Source organism: Dermacentor andersoni, chromosome 2 (genome assembly GCF_023375885.2).
Source record: "Dermacentor andersoni chromosome 2, qqDerAnde1_hic_scaffold, whole genome shotgun sequence".
NCBI lineage: Eukaryota > Metazoa > Arthropoda > Arachnida > Ixodida > Ixodidae > Dermacentor > Dermacentor andersoni.
In genome coordinates this window covers 149,136,503-149,155,010 of record NC_092815.1, presented here as the reverse complement: position 1 = coordinate 149,155,010, position 18,508 = coordinate 149,136,503, and the positions used below count along the sequence as shown (strand labels likewise).

General features: G+C 46.4%; 1 protein-coding gene and 1 pseudogene across 2 annotated transcripts in view; both read right to left on the bottom strand.

The window, feature by feature from the left end:
- The window catches only part of LOC126540944 (uncharacterized), a 57,545-nt gene extending 40,442 nt beyond the window's left edge, over positions 1-17,103 (bottom strand). For both annotated transcript variants that reach the window (XM_055076147.2, XM_072286277.1), the window contains exon 1: positions 14,450-17,103. The gene's annotated coding sequence lies outside the window, so the exon portion shown is untranslated. The remainder of the gene's footprint in view (positions 1-14,449) is intronic.
- LOC126540606 (uncharacterized) lies at positions 986-1,745 on the bottom strand (annotated as a pseudogene).
- Positions 17,104-18,508: the final 1,405 nt, after the last annotated feature.

Sequence of the window (18,508 nt, the reverse complement as noted above, 5' to 3'; positions counted from 1 at the left end):
AATGTTAAACTGTTCACTACCTGCTCAGTCTCTATTTTTTATTCTTTCACACTGTGTATCACATTGTTTTGAGACATTTTTCTAGATTGGCACCCTAGCTTACCTTCATGCATATTGCTGATATTTTTTTTATTTTCTAATTGATGTGGCTTTGTATTGGAATGCATACACGTTTTTTGTTATGCTTGTCATTTGTCTGTAGTATAAATTTGATATGCATTCTTACATACTCGCACATGCCTTTTCTTCACTTGATGTTTTTTCTTCTTTTCTTGCTTATTTCCGCTCAACTTGTTCGCTTATATTTGTTATGATTTTGACCTGTATGTTAATGTCATGATTTGCTGCCGTGTAGTAATTCCTCTCACCACCTAACCTTGACCGGAGGTCACAATACAGCCTTTGACTATGGAACCTCGTTTTGTATTTCATATCCGTCAAAACTTGTAACCACACTGAAGCAATAAAAAAAATTGAAAAATACACTTTGTCAGTTTGCAGTCCTGGGACAATATAACAAAACAAAGCAAATTAGGCTTATAAAAAAGAAAGAGATGGTTTCAGTTTTGCCTGTTAAGTGAGCATATCGCAAAGGGAAGCGGGGGGGGGGGGGGGGAACGGAGTGGTGCAGTAAGTAGCAAATGCAGCAATCAGGCCGTAACATATAAAGATACACAATGTATTAAAAGATTAATGAACCAAAAAGTTTAACATGAAAGCCGAATAAAACATACAACTGGTGTGCACTGTTAAACATTTAATTCGATAGCAAAGTGGGACATAATATGTGACATTATTCCTTCAAAGAGGAGGAGTACAAAAAGTACGAAATTCACCTTTTGTGCTCGCATTTCAACAGCTAACAACATAAATACCTGTTCTTATTTACATTACTTCTGCGAAGTGTCGTTGTGCCGTACACCAGACAAAAATGTTCTAGCAACCCGCACATCCAGCAAAGTCCTGGTGGGTGCTTATTTGTCTTTCACGGCCGCAGACTAGCAGATGCGCGTGGCCAAGGCACAGAACCCTCCCTACTCACAAAGTATGAGCAGAAAAAATATCTTGTTTGAGCTGCCGTCCTTGTATAATTGTACCCAGTTGGAGGTCGAAGACGGAACATTGCTGAGGTGCCGCTGTTCTGGTGCGCCACTGGCCGCTGGTGATATTGCCATATGCATCTTCAGTGTCGACATAGTTCGCCGTCATGTAGATCATGTCATCACGCAAGAAGATGTGCACGACACAACATGCCATGACAACGTAGTGCGCATTTGGTGGTCGCAGATTGAGGGCACGCCGAAAGATCCTGAATCAGGAGACCATCACTCCAAAAGAATCTTCAACGCACCTCATGCCAATTTAAGTAAAATAATATTCAACATAAGCAAAGGCAAATTTAGTGCTATTGTTTACCTGGCTCTGGTTAGACGGTAATTAAACATGCGCTTGTTTTCATCCTGCCACCTCGCAGAACTTGGCCTAAGAAAATCCGGACGAAGTTGAAATGGTTCATCTCCGAAGAAAACGTGAGGAGCAACGTTGTTTGTGCCAGGCAGCTGCTTCGGAGCTGGAAGGCCGAGCAAGCCCTCTTCCAGTGATTTTCCAAGGCGAGAAGCAGACAATGTGTCACCATCACTTTGACGTCCATACGCCCCAACATCAACGCATATGAATTTCGGATTGCTGTCAACAGCAGCCATGAGGACGACGGAGTATGTACCTTGTAATAAAATAAGTCTATAAACACATGTTATGAAAATATGGCCTACTGCACTAATTATCTTGCAGTTGTAATACACACTCCCTGAATTAGGAGGGGCTTTCCCACCAGTAGCCTACAACCACTCAACTCAACTTAGGAGGGGCTAGTATCTGAACGTGATTGCCGTCAGCAGCACCAATCATCATCATCATCAGCCTAGTTACGCCCACTGCAGGGCAAAGGCCTCTCCCATACTTCTCCAACTGCCCCGGTCATGTACTAATTGTGACCATGTTGTCCCTGCAAACGTCTTAATGTCATCTGCCCACCTAACTTTCTGCCGCCCCCTGCTACGCTTCCCTTCTCTTGGAATCCAGTCCGTAGCTCTTAGTGACCATCGGTTATCTTCCCTCCTCATTACATGTCCGGCCCATGCCCATTTCTTTTTCTTGATTTCAACTAAGATGTCGTTTACCCGCGTTTGTTGCCTCACCCAATCTGCTCTTTTCTTATCCCTTAACGTTACACCCATCATTCTTCTTTCCATAGCTCGTTGCGTCGTTCTCAATTTCAGCAGAACCCTTTTCGTAAGCCTCCAGGTTTCTGCCCCATATGTGAGTACTGGTAACACACAGCTGTTGTACACTTTCCTTTTGAGGGATAGTGGCAACCTACTGTTCATGATTTGAGAATGCCTGCCAAACGCACCCCAACCCATTCTTATTCTTCTGGTTATTTCAGTCTCATGATCCGGATCCGTGGTCACTACCTGCCCTAAGTAGATGTATTCCCTTACCACTTCCAGTGTTTCGCTACCTATCGTAAACTGCTGTTCTCTTCCGAGACTGTTAAACAGTACTTTAGTTTTCTGTAGATTAATTTTCAGACCCACTCTTCTGCTTTGCCTCTCCAGGTCAGTGAGCATGCATTGCAATTGGTCTCCTGAGTTACTAAGCAAGGCAATATCATCAGCGAATCGCAAGTTGCTAAGGTATTCTCCATCAACTTTTATCCCCAATTCTTCCCACTCCAGGCCTCTGAATACCTCCTGTAAACATGCTGTGAATAGCATTGGAGATATCGTATCTCCCTGTCTGACGCCTTTCTTTATAGGGATTTTGTTGCTTTCTTTGTGGAGGACTACGGTGGCTGTGGAGCCGCTATAGATATCTTCCAGTATTTTTACATATGGCTCATCTACACCCTGATTCCGTAATGCCTCCATGACTGCTGAGGTTTCGACTGAATCAAACGCTTTCTCGTAATCAATGAAAGCTATATATAAGGGTTGGTTATATTCTGCACATTTCTCTATCACTTGATTGATAGTGTGAATATGGTCTATTGTTGAGTAGCCTTTACGGAATCCTGCCTGGTCCTTTGGTTGACAGAAGTCTAAGGTGTTCCTGATTCTATTTGCGATTACCTTAGTAAATACTTTGTAGGCAACGGACAGTAAGCTGATCGGTCTATAATTTTTCAATTCTTTGGCGTCCCCTTTCTTATGGATTAGGATTATGTTAGCGTTCTTCCAAGATTCCGGTACGCTCGAGGTTATGAGGCATTGCGTATACAGGGTGGCCAGTTTCTCTAGAACAATCTGACCACCATCCTTCAACAAATCTGCTGTTACCTGATCCTCCCCAGCTGCCTTCCCCCTTTGCATAGCTCCTAAGGCTTTCTTTACTTCTTCGGGCGTTACCTGTGGGATTTCGAATTCCTCTAGGCTATTCTCTCTTCCACTATCGTCGTGGGTGCCACTGGTACTGTATAAATCTCTATAGAACTCCTCAGCCACTTGAACTATCTCGTCCATATTAGTAACGATATTGCCGGCTTTGTCTCTTAACGCACACATCTGATTCTTGCCTATTCCTAGTTTCTTCTTCACTGTTTTTAGGCTTCCTCCTTTCCTGAGAGCCTGTTCAATTCTATCCATATTATAGTTCCTGATGTCCGCTGTCTTACGCTTGTTGATTAACTTAGAAAGTTCTGCCAGTTCTATTCTAGCTGTAGGATTAGAGGCTTTCATACATTGGCGTTTCTTGATCAGATCTTTCGTCTCCTACGATAGCTTACTGGTTTCCTGTCTAACGGCGTTACCACCGATTTCTATTGCGCACTCCTTGATGATGCCCATGAGATTGTCGTTCATTGCTTCAACACTAAGGTCCTCTTCCTGACTTAAAGCCGAATACCTGTTCTGTAGTTTGATCCGGAATTCCTCTAGTTTCCCTCTTACCGCTAACTCATTGATTGGCTTCTTGTGTACCAGTTTCTTTCGTTCCCTCCTCAAGTCTAGGCTAATTCGAGTTCTTACCATCCTGTGGTCACTGCAGCGTACCTTGCCGAGCACGTCTACATCTTGAATGATGCCAGGGTTCGCGCAGAGTATGAAGTCGATTTCATTTCTAGTCTCACCATTCGGGCTCCTCCACGTCCACTTTCGGCTAACCCGCTTGCGGAAAAAGGTATTCATTATACGCATATTATTCTGTTCTGCAAACTCTACTAATAATTCTCCTCTGCTATTCCTAGAGCCTATGCCATATTCCCCCACGGACTTGTCTCCAGCCTGCTTCTTGCCTACCCTGGCATTGAAGTCGCCCATCAGTATAGTGTATTTTGTTTTGACTTTACCCATCGCCGATTCTACGTCTTCATAAAAGCTTTCGACTTCCTGGTCATCATGACTAGATGTAGGAGCGCACTCCCTGAATTAGGAGGGGCTTTCCCACCAGTAGCCTACAACCACTCAACTCAACTTAGGAGGGGCTAGTATCTGAACGTGATTGCCGTCAGCAGCACCAATAGAGTGAGGGAAATTCCATTTTTCCTCGAATACTTGGGCTACCTTTTGCCAGGCATCAGTTGTCGGCACCTTAGTAAACAAAAAAAAAGTCGCTCTTAGCGTGTGAGAAAAATTTTTACGATAGAAGCATACCTGAAGCAAGCTAGTTCATGCACACAGGTACTTCAGAAAAATAGCTGAAGGAGTCGAAGATTGTAACCACACTGTATGTGCCGGTAATAAACAGCCTCCTCGTGTAGTGGCTAAATGCGTAGCTTTAGGTTTAACGGTTGCAGTGTTCTCCATAGCAGCCTGCATACGTGATTCACAATGGTTGCCACCGTTGAGATGCGAACGCTGAAGCTAACAGCAACATCTTGCATGTACGTGCCAGATGCGAGGTACCTGAAGAACAAGGTGCTAAGATGGATAACACAGAACTCGGTTTAAAGAGAGAAATTAAAGAAAGCTTATGTTCTGTTTAACAGTACAGGAGAACAAAGGAAAACATCGCAGCGTAATAAGCCACAACGTCCGCTCTGCCTGGTCTCTAAATGGTCTGTCACTCTCCGTCATACACACACATGCCCACGCACACGTGCACGATCCGTTCCCTCTCATCGTCGGAACTCCACCCGAGCTCCAAGATGTAAACACAACGGGAGCGACGCCCTGCCCTTCGCAATCACCGAGGGCAAAGGTTGCCTCTGTCGAGGAAGGGCCGCCTCTAGTCTCCATTTCGGCTACACGAGGATTCATATTCCTTTTTCTAAGCATCGCCGATCTTCTAGACAAAGCTTCTTGAGTGCGCACGTGCGGTTAACTAAATACAAGAACATAAAGATAGAAGGTTTGAGCAACATTTCGTGTTCTGCATTGTTCTATTTTGACCAGACAAGAATGGTGTATGTAAAGTTAACAGCATGCAGAAAAGGAATAGCATTTCCTTTGCCTATAAATGCAACACTGTAAGAGATATATAAGCGCAAAATTTTATTTTATGCGGCTTTTCAAGAGGTCTTGGCGAAATGAAACAGAATATTTAGACAGATATACGAGAATCAGCTTTAAGTGTTCTTTCCTGAACATCCATAGTACCAGTTACAGCGTAAAAACGGTTAAAAAAATTCTAAGGTGAGATTACTACCTCGCAAGTGGTGCCAGGCACTGACCGAAATCAATGCTGCTTACGTATAGCATACTTACCTGAGTGCAATAGCGAGCTGTGCACGGGAGGGCAGTGGTTCACGCATGAAGAGATGCCTTATCAAACCTGCTTCGACAAGCGAGTGCAGGGCTTGAAAGGTCGCCGTTTACATTCGGTAGTACTTTTAGAAGTATTCCTTGTCTCCTGGCATCAGCAAGGGCAGCTGCACTACACAAACGATTTCTCCTTTTCCATGTTTATCTATAGAAGCCCCGGAGCAAAAGCTTCCTGTACAAGTTCGAACTCACCCTTGTGTAGAATTCCGGATCCTGCTCCCGGTTCTCCCAAATATGGCGTAACCATCAGTGCCAGTGGCTTAGGAGCTTCAAGAACAATTTCTTTTACTCCAGCTCACACAATCCATTTATAAGGGAAGCTTCACGCTATCCAGGTCGGGAGCAGACGCCGTCTTTAGATTCGGCACGTGTCCAGTCGATGGTCACCGTCGTCAACTTCCTCGCTATAAATTGTGCCAGATGCTTCCAGACTCAATAGTAGCTCCTATTTTTTTTTCTTTTTTTTTTGCAGAAGCAAATACTACTTCAAGAGAAGAGCTGTGGCTTCGATAGTACCGCAACAACGAAACTAGAGAGCAGAAAACGAAACCACCCAACCGACGGCGCACTAGCCGCACGCTCGTACTTGCGGTGTTGTACATTGTAAATTCTCAACGCTTTCAAACGTTGAAAAATTTTGTGCTTATTCTGTTTTGAAATAACAATAAGAAAATTCTAATATTTGACTAATTTTCATGCTGTTTTATTTAACGATGCAGGCAGGAATACTTCGCGAGCAGACGGAATCCTCAGGCGTCACTGCGACGGAAATCGCGCTGTCGCAGTCGCATGTGAAAGCTGCCAACGAAAATTGCTCTACGGCGTGCGCGGCAGAGCGATCTTTTTCGCCCCAATCGCGCCATGTCAAAAAGCTTCAAGAGGAGCACCGCGCTCGCCTTGTCAGTGCGAGCTTGGCCATGGATGAATGCGAGGCCGGGCCGTCTTGTCTCAGCATTGCGCGGTAGCGGGATGCTTTGCGCCGTCGCCGCCAAGCGGTGTCTGACCACCCCGTGGATATCACCCGGCGAGCTGCTTCACTGGAGAGGGTCCGATGCAACAGACGTCGCACCGTAGTGGTCAATGTAGCTACCGCGTTCGCGGCGTCTCTTTCCACATCTAGCACTTGCGCTTTCCCTGTGGCACAACAGGCGTCGCACCGTCGAACGATGGGTGTCTACCCAAGCCTAATCACAGTCATGTCTAGCCACGGACCTGGGCACAGCCGCCATACCTGGTTAACGATCACTGTATACCTAAGCATAATAATTACAGATAAATCAAAGGCTAACCAAGTGAAACCAAGACTTTACCAAGCTAAACCAAGCTTTCGCTTTGCATATTCAGGGTTAGCTGAGCTAAGCCGCAGCCAATTTTTGTTGTGGAGCTGCCTGCAGACATTCTATGACCTGTCAGATCATAGAGGTTGTCCTGGGTCTCGGGATCCACAGAATGTCCTCTAACGCTGTCTGCCAAGCTAGTGGAGATGTTGAACAATATATTGCTGAGCTCAGCGACTGTTCAAAAGATCTCACGCTGACTTTGTTCTTCTATATCGGTTCTGCGCGGCGACGAATTGCACTAAGCGGCTCATATTATGCGTCGACCAATGATCTTACCCTCGGTGCGCTAACTTCTCTCGTTTTGTACCACAGGGTAGTTGCAATAGTGGCCTCTATTTGGGATGGAGATGAGATACTCTGACAGCCGATATCGACAGAAGTCTTAAATCAAGCCCAGTCCGTTTGTCGGGGACAACGTGAGGCCGAGCGGCAAAACCAGCTAAACTGAAAGTAAGTTGGGAGATGGTCACTACCATGAGTCTCTACATCCGTCGAGAAGCCTGCTGAGGACAGAAGGCTCCTTGATACACACGTTAGGTCAAGACAACTGCTGTAGGATGGGCCACGAATAAATGTTGGAGATCGATCATTGAGTACATTTAGTCCCTGACCACACATAAAATCTGCCAAATTTTTGCCACGAGAGTTTGTCACAGTGCACCCCAGAGGGAATGGTATGCGATAAAGACACCGATCACAATATGCCGACCTTGCGATGCTTCCAGAACAGACATCAGGTGCGAGCAATCAATCTTCGTTCTTGGGTAGAGGTATCCTCCAATCATTGAGAACATGCGCCATCTGTGTTTTATGGTAAGGCATACATGATCATTAGTACTCGATGGGACGTCACGTCTGAAGAACATCACACCGTGTCGTATACAAGCTAATACATTGCTTGAGGTTTGGATTACGAGACTATGCCTGGACGGATCCAGAAATACTGAAAGATGAATCCATATTGTATTAAGAGATAACAATAACTGGAAATTGGTACTTAAATACCAGCAGCTGGAAATCCGACGAACGACCACGTAGAGCTCGAGCATTCAATTGCATAACAAGCGATTTCCGCATTCGTTCTGCGAACGTCATCGCCGTACTTGCTTACTGAGGAAACACTAGATGTGGTTCCAACACTTCAAGTAACTGCACGGCAGCCTCGGCAGCCGGGGTATTTAGCGCACCAAATTGAGCGCACCAAATTATTCAGCATACTCTTGACGTCAATACCCGTTTTTTTTTTCACTCTTTTCATTACGTGTAGGAGCAGCACATAAGCGCGTTCCCGCAGGCCTTGATGGTAACGAGGGCCACTGGGCCCCCGATGTGTTTGGGGCTGATGACGAGTCACCTTGCACTTTTGTTGAATATAAAGGCTTTGAGGCACGTGTTTCTTCATTCCTCAAACGTGGAGGTGGTGGAGGCTGCACTTGAGCAGTCGATTCTTCTGCGCGAGGAGCGCTGCGGCGCCGTCGGCTTCGGTGTCGTGAGCGGCTTCTGCGCCAGAGGATAGCCCTTGCCGCTTCCCTACGTGTGGAATGACCTCCAAACATCTTCTTGAGAATACCGATTCTTCGGACATTCTTTTGACGTTGCGTCGTGGGCACCAGAACAACTTGAACACTATGCAGCAGCGTTTGCTATCTCCATGAGGTCTACCACATCGTTTGAACGTTACATCACCCTTGCAAACTTCACTTACATGCCCAAGTTTCATACACTAATAGCACTTTAAAAGCCTCAGCATGTAAGGACGCACCGAATGACTCATATCCAACCTTTACGTGTGCTGGCAAAGTTTCCGACTGAAAGACTAGTTTCACAAAACGGCACCTATCAAAACTCTGATAGCTGAGCACAGGCGCCGACGATCATAGTAGTTTCGCGAGGTCAGTGTCTGAAATCTTTATGTCGACGTCGTAGGTGACGCCTGCTGCCGCTTCCTTGCAGTACATGGGGAATGCGTGAACAGGTACGCTTGCCAATTGAGTGCCTGTTTCATGAGCTGCATGACACGGATGTCATGACATTCATGTCATGATCTATCATTTGTGTCCGCATACACTCTTGTCATACTACGCCAATTCTACTACATACTGAGTTAACGAAACGACCCCGAGAGTGCCAAGACTTACGCAACAGTTTCATGACCTACATGACAAACGTCATGATATTCATGTCATGACCTATCATTTATGTTCGTCATACACTCTTGCCATACTACGCCAATTTTGGTACCTACCAAGTTAACGGAACAACCATGAGAGCCCAAAGACGTAGGCGGCTGTTTCATGACCTACGTGACATACATGCCAGGATCTTCATGTCATTACCGATCGTTAGTTAATGAAACGACCCTGAGAGCACCAAGACGTAGGCGGCTGGATAGATAGACGGATAGAGCCTCTTAAAGTGGCAAATGTTCGCCAAGAAATGCTTCGCATTTAAAATAGTATGGCCAACACAAAGACACAGTATAGAAATATCTTCAAAACTAAACGTTTTCACAGAATGCTTTAAGCGTACACAATTCTATGCAACACCACCTATTCAGGGCTAACATTTATCAGACACGACAACGTTGTTGCATGACATAGTTTAAAAACCATTTCAACCTAGCGATTTTGCTGCATCTAGAGTGCACAGAACCTGTGTTGAAGGTGTACCGACATGATATTTTCGACCAATCAGTTTCATCCTTTTTTACCTTAAATGAAGGTCCGGGAGCTTTAGAAAACCTTGGGAAAATTTGCAAGCCTCAGAGCGCCGTGAATAATTTAATATAGTAGCTTTTCTACAGTCAGTATCGGTTTCGTTTCCAATGAGAAAAATTTTCAATGCAACGATTGTAAATTTTTCAGCGACAGCGGTATGCTCCCATTCAGTATTAATGCATAAGCATTCTTTGGCAAGCTCCCCAGCCCTGTCACGCGAAATGTCTAATCCCTTGCATCCGCACAAAAATTTGTAATTTGCAAAGTTAAGATATTTATTCGTCAGAATAGCGTTGATTGTAGCTTTTAAGCGACAAGGACAATTTTAATGCACAAAAATAAAGTAAAAAGAATCCCCGTAGATATACAAGCGCTCTTTAGAATATGAATGGAGAAGCTTATAGTAGGGGTGGGTCAACCAGAAATCGGAGGTGGGCTAACTGAAATTTGGGTTTGGGCCAATTTGAAATTTGTGCGTAGGCCGAGTTGAAATGTGGGGTGGAGCAAATTAAATTGGGGGGGGGGCAAGTGAAAATTTCCCGATGGGCGAACTTGAAATTCAGACGTGGGCCAAATTAAATTTGGGAATGGGCAAAATTTAAATCGTGGGATCGCCCAAATGAAATTTGGCGGTGAGACAACTTAAAATCTGGGCGTGGGCCAAGTAAAATTTAGGGATGGGCCAAGGTGAAATCTGGGGGTTGAACAACCTAAATATGGGGGTAGAAGCACTTGAAAAGGGGGTCCAACTTAAATTTGGGGATGGGCCAACTGTAAATTTGGGTGCGGGCTAACTGGAGATTTTGGGGTGGCCCAATCGCAAATGGAACGCTGCTGAGCGTCTTTCGAGATATGAACTCATCACGGGCAAGCGAGCGCGTTCAGACGCCTGGCACGTTTTCATTGGGCCTTACCGAGGCGCAGTCAGAATACAGGCGAGAGCTTGCGTGGGCAAAGAAAGCGCGCAGAACACAGGCTTGCGAGAGCGACAGTGAGAGCGACACGGCTTCGCGGCGATGATCTCTGCCCTCACCCAACGTCCCACGCGCTACTTGAAAATATGTAGGGAATTTAGGTGTTCTCTTTCGACCGCTCTGCTCCATAGGGGGGGGGGGGGGGGGGGGCTCGTGTCCGGGGTTCCGGCTTAATTGGTAGGATTGTATTGAAGGGGCTCGGTGCGGCGAGGGAATATAACAATTATCTATTACAGCCTAAACATTCTTTGCCACCCCAAAAGGCCATGGGTAGACGCGCAAAAGCTGGCGAAATCAAGTAAGCAAAACCAAACAAAAACGAAGTCATAATGGACCCAAACAATGCTTACGCATTGGTAGAGAATTCTCAGAATTTCTGCAGTTTTTGGTAATTACTGCCGTATGAACTCCGGCCCATTTTTATCCATCTGGTAATTTCCTTCTCATGGTCCGGGTCCCCTGTGAGTAACTGATCTAGATAAATGTTCTCCTGTACAGACTGTAGAGGCTGACTGGTGATCATCGAATACTCTTTTCCGTGATACGCTAATGAACATTACCTTTGACTTCGGCATATTAATATTCAACCCCACTATTTCACTTTCTCGGTTCTGGTCCTCAATTCGTCTTCACTGTTGCTGAAAAGGACAATGTGATCTGCAAACCGCTAGTTGCTGAGATAAACGCCACTGATCCTCACTCCTAAGCCTTCCCAGGATAATAGCTTGAATATTCAAGCTATTCAAGGATGACTTAATTTAATGTCTTCAAGATAAGCGGGCATTTGCAGCGAAATACATGAGCACGGCCCTTCGCGCGACTAGCGGACATGAAAAGTGATGGCAATAATGGCCCCAGCCCTATAGCGCTACTGCCGGCGGAATATTAAGCCCGAATCAAAGAGCTTTAACTTTAGGAGGAAGCTTTAGCTCGGGCCCAACTCCGACGCAGCCTATTCAAATACATGTAAAACGCAAGAACGCTTTTCGGAGAAAGCCCCTAGACCGAATTTAATGAAAATTCTTGCATTTGAGAGAGACAGCTAAATTCTAGTGACTGTTGGAAGCAGAATTTAGTTTGAGGCACTGAATTTTGTGAAAAGAATTTCCAAAAATTGGAAAGTTCGAAAAAAATATATAGACGCCCAAAGTTTATAAATGAATAGACCTGCATGAAGAACACATATCGCGGTTCTGCAAATGGCATCAATTAGATTATTCAAAGCGGACAAATTCGATATGTCAATTTATATCTTAGGTGACGTTGTTACGTTGTGTACACGGGTTCTGCAATAGTTGTACTTGCATATTACTGCATCTTTTTTCAGATTTAACTGTAACATATCAATTTTTTCCGCTTTAGATGTACTATCAGGCGTAATTAACAGAATTGTGATAACATTTTTTTGGCTCAGTTAGAGAGTTGTAAGCTTGATAGTTATGTTGTATGACTCTTGTGAATTTTCGCCAAATTTTAAAGAAAATTGACGAAATAAATAAAGAAATGCGAAACAAACAGTCACTAGATATAACAGTTTTCTTTTATATGGAACAAACCTCATAAGATTTGGTGCAGTGGTTGCCGACAAAAACGATTTCTACTTTTACATGTATATAGATAGGCGCACACGAGTTAAAGCTACCTCTTAAAACTTGCTAGGACCGAACGAACTCATAGTCAAATCGTACAGAAGACAGATGGTGCCGTTGAGACACCTGTCTTTGAATTATTAGAGCGAAAGCTCTACCACACCAAGTATCGCGATGACCGTCAGCCGCCGGAGCGCTAATGTGGAATTTGTGACGTCACGACGTGTGATCCGCTGCGGAGAGGCGTCGCAGCGGCGCTCACTCGGAACGTCGCCGCTGCTGTACTTCGTACTTGACCTGGCGAGGGTTGATGATAATGATAGAATGTATTTATTGAGGGATCAGGTGTTAAAAGGCTTGTTGGTAGTTGAGGGTAGTTGAGCGCGCATACGCGTTAGGTAACGTTGGAAAGAACAATAGCGCTACAGTTCCAAAAATGGTTCGACGAACTGGCGCAGCCAACGTAACCGGACGCGGCCGACGCTCGCCCACGCGCCGATAACGTCGGACTTAGTACGCCTTGAACAGCTGCTTCGCCGGCGCTCGGTCGCTCAGTCTTACTATGGATGACGCTTAGGCTGGGCCGTCTATGCGTGCGCTTCAGCGCAAGCGACAGACTGACTCCAATCATCCAGTAGATATAGCTAGACGGCTGGCAGCAAAATCTCAAGCAAAGGCAAAGTTGCCTGCTGAAGCACTGGAGCTAAGGGAGGCCAGGTTAGCACGTTATTGAGAAGCTTACCAAGAACAGAAGGTCCTGCAACCGCCGCCGTCGTATAGCAACCAACACGAACAACAAGGAGCAGGAGACGGAGCCGTGGGGACAAGCAAGGACACCCAAACGAACGTTTGACGAACCGCACCCTTCGGCTAGCGGCAAGCTCGACTGCGACAGCCAGGTTTCACCGCGACTTCATGGACCACCCGTTCGGTAGCGTGTGCAACGTCTAACTTTACTGAAACACTGCGTGCCTAGTCTTTACAAAACCAAGCCAAACAGACCTTTCGCTCGTGAGAACTAGGTTTACAGTAGTTAAACCTTAGCCAGTTTTTTCCACATTTATGTACAGTAGCTGCAACCTGTCTATTCTTCCACCGTGGCTGAGGCTACTGCGGCACAGACGCTCTGACCATGCATAAATGGCCAACGCTTGCCCAACAGTGCGTATGTAGCTTACCAAGTAACCAGAGCAGCGTGCCATCGCGCCTCACCGTTGTTTAGCGGGTTGTTGGGAACAGTTTTCTACTTACTTAACGTGCAACAATATGAACACATGCGCAGTGAAATGATGCATTTTAAGCGTATGTGAAGTAAAGACCAACTACTTTGCTGTGTGCACCTGCTTCGCGCTCCGCTGCTTAATATGCTTATAGTATCGGCTACACCGCACAGGAAAGATGAGACGGAGTGGGCGATAGTTGCGTCTTTTGCCACACAGTCGGCGCTAGTGAGCTTCACATTGCGCGTTTGCAGCTTGTATCGTTTTCTGCAAGCTCAGAGGTTAGGCCAGTCTACCCTGGGCTCGTATGCGCGGTTACTTCGCCGTGCTGGATCTGTCGCTCCCTCGTCCTGTCCTTGCTATTCGGTGTCCGCGAACCGGTGTCCGCGAATGCTTTAATCGTGCTAGTGACTGTAATTAGCTGTGATCATGGGCGGCGCATTTATTTCAACTGTTCAGGCGCTCGTTCCACGGACTATTCTGGAAACGCTGCCCGCGTCCTCGTGGTTGCCAATGTGTTGCGACTTTGTGGGTGGTGGTGAAGCGTTCCGGTTGATCACAAAGTACATATTGTGTGTTCGGAGAGTACTGCAGCAGTGCTTTGAGCCACGTCGGTTCATATCGTGAGTACCTCACTGTTACATGCGTATCCCCTTGTTACAATGTGGTCTGTTGCTTAGGGCCGCTTACAACTTCGTGTTTCAAAGAACGCTCTCAAAGCGGCATGTCGCGAGTACCTCGCAAGTCAGTAAATGATGTAGTTCGCTGAGCAACAAATGTACAGTGGGCCACGAAATATGCTTTTGTGTAATGGTTTCATTGGGCATTTTACTGACGAGCTACACCTGACCTTTCTACGTTGAGCAGATGTGAAGAACTCTGAACATCACCGCATCAGTGCCGCATACATATTTTTAGTGGGTGCTCGAATGCTGCCTGGGCAAGACTGCATTAAAGAGTGTGATCGCGTTCTAGACAATTTTTGGCGGTACGCGGCAAGAGGAGAATAGGCACGGATGAAGGAAAAGAACTAAGGAGAGGCCTCACCGCCTGTGCGCGCTACGACAAGTATGGAGTAAGTCACGTGTTTTTCGTTTTCTTACTTTCGCTGTAGCGGCAATGTTCTCGGGCCACAGTAGCGGCTTCGTTATGGTTGTGTGCTCTCACACGTGTTGAACCGTGGGTTTAGCGCCGTGACAAAGGCTTCATGTGTACAAGATTGCGTTAGCCTCCGTGTTTTGTTCCATTGTGTTATCAAGGTTTTGCTCTCGCAGCTGTTGTGGTCAGGTGGGACTGGAAAAAGTAAAAAGTGTGAAATGAGCGTGCATGCAACGCCCTACACGATGCTACGGACGAATGACGACGTGGGGCTATTTTTCGCGTCTTCGGTGGATTCATGCTAATGCGTCATCACAGACTGAAACCGCTGTGCTTCAGATTATGCACTATAAACACCTTGCATGTCAGTGACGGCTGTGCAGTGTTCCTGCTTTTGACAGCGGGCGATGCGTTTGTGGCACGTAAAACAGCCATGTTGAAAGGTGGCAAAGAAGCGGCTGCTTTCTGTACTAAAGGGACGCACCCTATTTACTGCAATAATGTTATATGATTGCTCATTAGGCGCACAGAAGTGAAGGTTGGTGGATGCTGTACAAGAGTGAAGAAGGCTCGACAGATGAAAGTAGGCCCGGTCATCGCCTATATTTTTAAACCTACAGCTTTACTAACCGCGTCGAGGCGTGTTTCGCCGTCGCCACCAACTTGACGTTCATTTGACCACAGCTCGCCCTAGCCTTCGGAACGCATCACGTCACTCGCGCCGAGCTTGCCGCCGGCTTGGCGCATGCGCTCTCCGCAGCTGGGTCGCCACCTGACCAAGTGACTCGCCGCGCGCCTTGCTAAGAGGATCGCCGCGCTCGCGAGCCTGGACAAGATGAGAGCGAGGCCGGGTCGTTTTTTCTGAGCAGTGCGAGGGAGTGGGAGGCTTTGAGCCACCGTCGCCAAGTGCCGTCCGACCACCCCTCGGATACCGCAACAGGCGTTGCCCCGTTGAACGACGCGTGTTTATCCAAGCCTAATCGCAGTCATGTCTAGCCACCGACCTAGGCACAGCCGTCATACCTGGCTTAACAATGATGTGTACCTAAGTATAATAATTACAGCTAAATCAAAGGTTAAGCAAGCTAAATCAAGGTTTCGCTTTGCATATCCAGGGTTAGCCGAGCTAAGCCGCAGCCAATTTTTTCAATGCCAGTGCAATCGCTCCTCCCCAATGGGAGCCATTGGTGCGCCTTAGTTCAGTGAGTTGCCGTGATGCGACGCTACCAAGATGATACGACTAAAGCCTCTGGTACATCTAGGGACGACTGGTTGCGTCATACATGCGTCTGAGCGCGTGCCACTGCTGTTCCGGTGGAGAAGCGGAAGACGCGTAGTTCTTCCGTCTGTCAGGTTATCGCGCAACTGTCAGTCTTCTTCTGACTTCCGTCGTGAGGCGCCACACAGATGGTACTCTCCCCCACGATCATAAAGCAGGCGCGAATGCTAGCCGAGGGGGTACAGTAGGAAAGAACGATAGGAGAGGGTAGTAAACGGTCAGATCGGCCGCATCTGGCTGGCATCCAAACAAAGGAGGCGCTGGCCAGGTTACAACTCGAAACTTCACTTAAGGCCCAACCACACGCGGCTAATCGTGCGCGCCTGTCCAGTGCATCTAGAGAGGGGAGACGCGCAGGCTTCGCGTGCGGCATGGAGGTCTTGAGCTCGGGAGTCATTTTGAGCGTACGCGACGAAAGTGGGAGCTTGTGCGCCGACGTCACGTGGCCCGCATGTACACTTCCAGCGGTTCGGAAAGGTTGTTTAAGTTTCAGAATCGTACGGAGACGCCGGGAGTCGCTGCTGGTTTCGTGTCGCTAGAGCACAGAGGCTATGGAGGCGATGAACAACGAAGCGCTGATCGCCTGCATTGAGGCTCGACCTGTGCTTTGGTGGCAGGCGAAACACCAGCGCCACAAGACCAAGCACACGATGAGGTGCTCGTGAATCATCATGCCCGACGCTGCCGTAATAGGCCAGTCCTCGGAATTTTATACGGGCGTCGTACCGGAGCAGTTTCAGCCGCGATCGAGCCCGATCGGGATCGGTTCTTGTGATCACGATTGCCTGTAGTGTGCAATCTGCGTAGAACCGATCGTGAATGAGAAATTTGATCACGCTCGATCGCGATCGAAAGCGTGTGCAACTGGTATGAGCTGCCTCTCTTATGAGCCGACTCGCAGATGTCGAAAACGCGTTTCATCTGTGTAGGTGACGTTACCACAGCGCTACAGAAGTGATGAAAGTGCTTGTGGTATAAGTTTCGGCGCCTTTTGAAGACGATTCAAAAAGAAAAGAGCCGCGCCGTGCCAGACAACGTTCAGGACGACGTCATATGGCTGTTTTTCGACCAGATGATGTTCCTGCGCTACACAATAAAGTGTAGAACGTAAGTGATTTTGATTTTTCTATCTTCGCCGGCGTGTTAAAAATGTACACGGGACCCTAGTGCTCTCCCTTTACCACGTCGACCGGCGATGCCGTATGTTTGTATTATAGCTGGCAATGCGCCGCATTTATTGGGATCGACTCAAAGTTGTGCTTACACGAGTAAATCGACGCGCAGTATGCATTATATTCAGCTTTGTCTCATTGGCGATAAAAGATTTCTGAGGCATCGCTGCTCCGATTATCGCATATTTCGTTAAATGTGATCCGGTCAGGGGACATGTAAGCATTACAAGGATAACTTTGTATGTTTATTTATTTAGGTACCCACAAAGCCAGTTTGGCTTGTGGGGAGTAGAGAAACCAGAAATACAAGTACAAATAACAAGTATAATATCACATAAAAACCTAACGTAATAAAGCACAAGACAGAAGTACAGAGAATATCACATACAAACTAGCAGGATCAATAAAAGAAAAGGACTTGTATGATGCACACACAAAAACAAAATACAAATGATGCAAGTAATTTTCTTTGATTCTGTGCACTTATCCTTGAAGGCAGCATGCAAGTCAATTGGCAGTATTTAGCCGAGTATTGAATGTTACTATATTCACGTGTGTCTTGGGCACTGCAATTAACAGCTTTAATTTTGTCATTTTGTTGCTCGCCAGTGGTGTGCAAATATGTGCTGCGTCACAGACCCTCCAATTTTACCTCGCTTGCTCAAGGATTCATTCAGTCCCCTCATGCTGCAGGAATAGACGCACCATAGTACTAACATCAGCTGTGTAATTGATAATGCTTGTTTTCTTGTCTCCTCAGCAGTGTCCTTACCTAATTATCTGCTTGCGGTTATTCTGCAGATACCAAGCGCTGTGGTTACTGGTTTAAGCGAAGCTTTCACGATGCTTGTGGAGAACGCTGTTCCTGCTTAGCAGAATTTCCAAGGAAAGAATAGACGATCCAGTTAGACACATTTCCACTGTGCATAAAATGATGACTAGAATTTTACAGGCCAAAACCACGATTTAGTTACATTATTATATATCTGGTATTTGCACTATGCCCGGTACTGGTCACTTGAGCAAGACAGTAGTCACCTGCGATGACAATGGTTCGACGCCTACATTAATATCAGTATGAGGCATTCAGTAACAGCTAATTGGCGAGACAGCAGCAGCAGCAGCGGCGGCGGGAAAGTCCAAGGAGGCATAGAAAACTCAGCTTTAAGAAACTTTCTGGAAGGGATTGCTCGCTAAAGTCAGCTTCACTGGGCCAAAACACCCTTTACAAAGCAGATGGCAAGATGACAAACATGATTATAAATAACTACCTAAATACAAACAGCAAATACACTGACCGCTACGTACACAGCTTTGCACTATGCTTAGACATACATTCGATTAAGAAAAACAGTTAAGA